Below are 4,472 nucleotides of genomic sequence, written 5' to 3' on the forward strand. Positions count from 1 at the left end.
GTTATGTAAACGGACTGATTTTTCTCTGCTGAATGGTCACATGGTCGGAGGGAGAGTGGCTCTGAAGGACGCGTGCATGTAGTTGGGAAAGGAGATTGTGTTATTGAATGCATTATAGTTATGGGGGAAAAGTCCCTATCACTGACGATTAAAACACTCAGTCATCTCTCACAAATGCTTTTAGGGGTGTTTTTCTCTTCTAAACATAATACTCCCTGAAGGGCGTGGAGAGCTTTTACACCATTATTGCCTCCTACTGGGGAAATGAACTTCAGGACTGTGTATCCCAGAGCTGTTGTCCAAGATTTCCCTGAAAGATAAGAAAACAAATAAGCAAGCAGCTCCAGGTTTCAAAAACTCCCAAGTCCAGATGGACAAATAAAGAAGAAAACTAAGTTTGTTTCTGTAATTCCTATAGATGTCCAAATTATTTTGGGTATTTGAAGAACTTCTTTCTGTGGACACCTTTTTTTCTTTTGTTAAATCTCTGAGCCTTACACTGGATCTATTGCTGAGTGATCTTAAAGCTCTTTGTATTTTTGTAAAACAAAATAAGTCCAATAGTACTTACAAATTACTACAAAATGACATGGAAAGCTTGAAAATAAAGGGCTGGGAAAAGATATTCCAGGTAAGTACTAAGTCAAAGAAAGCTGGTAGCTCTATTCACTGCAGACAAAAATAGCATTTATGGTAAAAAGTGTTATTATGGGAAAAAACAGACACGACAGGTTTGTTAGAAGGAAATATCTGTAAGTATGACAAAACATTCATGAACAATTTCACCCTGAATTATATAAAGCAAAGGCTGACGAAGAAGCATGGATAAATAAAACTACAAGCATAATGGGAGATTGTAACCCAACTCTCAGAAGCAGAGATTAAAGCAAACTTAAAATTGTTCAGGATAACTCAAATAAAGAATGTAAATAAGCTTGATCTAAAAGATGTGCATAGAATCTTGACTCTCTAGAGAAAACAGTTTCTTTTTAAAATACACATAGAATATTTAAATGAAGAAATTCTCAACAAACCTCAAAAAATTGATAAATTAGAAGATGTTCTCTGACTAAAATGAAACTCAGTTAGAAATTAAAACTAAAAGATAGCCAAAACTCCTTCAACTTTTTGGAAACTAAAAACATCTATCTGAAACATTTGTGGGTTAAAGAAGAAATAATGGTGAACATTTCAAAAAAAATATTTAGACCTGAATAAGAAAATCACTACAGGTGAAAATATGTGTGGCAGAACTAAGGTTATACTGAAAAGAAAAGTTTTTAATCTTTGATGCAGTTACTAGAAAATAAGGAAGTAAGTCCACCATGTGAGGACACAGTGAGAAGGCACTGGCTATGAGGTGTCACCAGAACATGACCATGCTTGCATCTTGATCTTGGACTTCCTAATCTCCTGAACTGTGAGAAACAAGTTTTTGTTGTTTATTGTTTATATACTTAAAGGAAAAGAAAGGAAGGAAGGAAGGAAGGAAGGAAGGAAGGAAGGAAGGAAGGAAGGAAGGAAAGGGAGGGAGGGAGGAAACATTAAGATGTAAGAGAAAGAACAGCAAGAAGGAAAGAATCACAATTGAAACAAATTAAGAAAACAGAAAATGAGTCATTTTATGTTTCTCTATGGAAATTTTGGTTACTAACTGATGCTTTATGATAAATAGTTTATTTATCATATTCAAACCACTATTGGTGAATCTTTTCAAAATGGACAGCATTTCAATTTGTTTAATCAGAAAGAAGTTGTACTATACAGAAGAGTTTTAGCTGGACAGCATCTCACATGTTTACATAAAGGGCCCCTCAGATAAAGGTAGAGGGAGAACAGGCTCTTGCAGCACTGGCACTGGCACTTTTTCCTCACTTTAGGTCCATCTGAGAGTGAACTGTTGGCTTACATTTAGTGGCTTAGAATGTGGCAGCTCTCTCAACCACTGGAATCAGAAAGTCTCTTGTTCATTATTTACCATTCTTCCATGTCAGCAAGGCATTTAGCTCAATCAAGACAATGTCTCATAATGTTCTGGTCATTAGAAATATACTTTAAAACCATAAACGCCACATGAGTGCTTTCTTGGTGCAGTTGAATCAAAGTTGGAAGTCCCATGCCACTCCATTCACTTTACCGCTGATTATTTTGGCCAGCACCCATGCTAAATCTGAGAGCCTGAATTTTGTGCCCAATTAAACACGGAATTAAAAGCCCAGGAAGGCACATCCATTATCAAAACGGGGCCTTTTCACATCATACACTTACTCAGAAAACATTTCCTCACTAACTAATAAACCTTAGCCGGTTGTAATTCCTGCAGTGTGCTATGCCTGTGTTTGCAGTGAAAGGTTTACAAGCCTGAACAGAATCCAAATTAGCTCAGTTCCCATGAACTAATTGAAAACCAGGTAGTCAGGAATAATTTCTGAATTAATAGCATTTCTTACAGCTTTGGAAATCTCCTAAACTTTGTCATGTCAAAAGTGCCTCTTAGGTTGGGAGAAGAGAACAAGCCAGGACACAAAGGTGGAATAGAATCCTGTCCAATGCCACTATTTTTTCCTTTGTTGTCATTTTCCCATTTCACTATGTTATATTTATATAACATGTAGAATACAGAGCGAAATGTATTGAACTTTCACACTTGGCCACAATAAAAAATGTGTTCCTTTATAAATCAGGCTGAAAAAGTAGTAAAGCTCCAAGACAAGCTGCAGCTAGGAAAAGATAAATAAACTAGCTATTATTTTGCAAACACTAGAAAGCAGATCTGACTACATTAGTCAAGTTAGTGTGGGAAGAGACCATTTCATCTATTTTAGAGGAATAAGAAATGAATATGTTTGTATATACATCTGTATATAGAGACTGTTGTATTTATGCAGGAAGTTTTAATTCACATGGGTATGCCACTGGCATTTCTATCCCCTCATCTTGAACTTAGTCACCTATACAAAATATCTCATATCCAATGTTTTGATGGAGGGTAAGAGACAGTAAAATATAGAAAGGTTCTGGTGTTTGATGTCCAAGCACAGAAAACTGAAGGAGTCCCCGCGAACAAGCCACAATGTCCTCTGGCAGGTTAAAACTGATTTGTTCCAAAACTCAAACAAGGAAATCCAAGCTCATAGCCATGTTGGAAAGCAGAAGTTCTGGATTTCCTCTAGTCAAATGTGTAATAAGGGAACCTGAGAATTTGAGGCCATTCTATAGCACCTTTTCTTAGCCTTTCCAGAAGTTTCTTGAAGGTAGATTATATTAAGATCCACCATAGAAGAATACTAGAAAAGGTAATGTGTTTAGTGTCTAACGTGGGTGTAGGTACCTGACACTGAAAAAACTGGTGCTGAGGGGACTTCCGGTAAGGTGGCGGAATAGACAGACGCTGTGCTGACTACCTCCCAGGATCACAACAAAATTACAAATAATTTATAAGGTATTCAACCTTGGAAGTTCCCTGGACCCTAGATGAACAGAACCTCTAAATGAAGGACTTAAAGAGGAGGCCACGTCGAGTCTGGTAGGAGGGGCGGAGGTGAGAGAGGGCGAACCCCGTGAGGGACACCTCAGCGGTGGGGAGGCTTCTCCGGTTGGGGGCGAGACCCTCCGGCCCCACACCGTGCTCACCAGCCCAGAGTTACATTGCCGGGAAGAGGAGTTCTACGATAGCTGGAAGGAGAAAATAGTGAGGACTCTCTTTCCTTGGCTCGGAGAGGCTGGGGGCGTCGGGAGAAACAGTGGAGCCGGCAAACTGAATTGCTCGCTGGTGAGCACTCACCCGGTTCCTGGTGGAGGGAGAGGCTTTGTGAGCGGGGCCCAGGAGCCTCCGGAAAGGACTGAACTGAGTGCCTTTGGCGCGGGAGCTGGAGGTTTGTGGAACCATTGTTCTCCTGGTGTGGAGCTTACATGCGCGCAAGTGGTGCACAGGAGGCCGCCATTTTTTCAGGGCTGGGCCCTCCCACAGAGGCTCGGGTCTGGGACTGCACTGGTCTGCTGGAGTAGGTGCAGGAGTGCGTGTGTGCGGGAGTGCACATGCGGACTTGGATCCCCACCCTCCATACTGTTTGTGCTGCGTAGCCAGGGAAACGCCTGGCAAGCGCGCTCCGACTACAACAGACCCGGAAGTGTGCGACTCGCCTTAGGTCCCTGATTTCTGCACTGCGCATGCAGAGTTGTCTTGGTGGCAATTGGCTGTCGGGCTATTCAGCCTGATCTTTGAGCGGCTGATTGGGACAGGTTGAGACAGGGAGTTTTCCTGGGAGTGTAGGGCCACGAGCTGGGCGCCTGCGTGATTCAGCCAAGCTTTCCAGGCGAGTTTGTGTGGGTTGGCTGCTCATGCAGGAGTGCATGCTGCTCTGACTTGGTGGGGGCCACTGACCACACCCTGTGGTGCCTTGCGAGCCTACCCTTCCCACCTAGAGCTGTGTTGCCAGGGGCACCCTGAGCCCCTGGTCCCTAGCTCCTAC

Source organism: Hipposideros armiger, unplaced genomic scaffold (genome assembly GCF_001890085.2).
Source record: "Hipposideros armiger isolate ML-2016 unplaced genomic scaffold, ASM189008v1 scaffold_195, whole genome shotgun sequence".
NCBI lineage: Eukaryota > Metazoa > Chordata > Mammalia > Chiroptera > Hipposideridae > Hipposideros > Hipposideros armiger.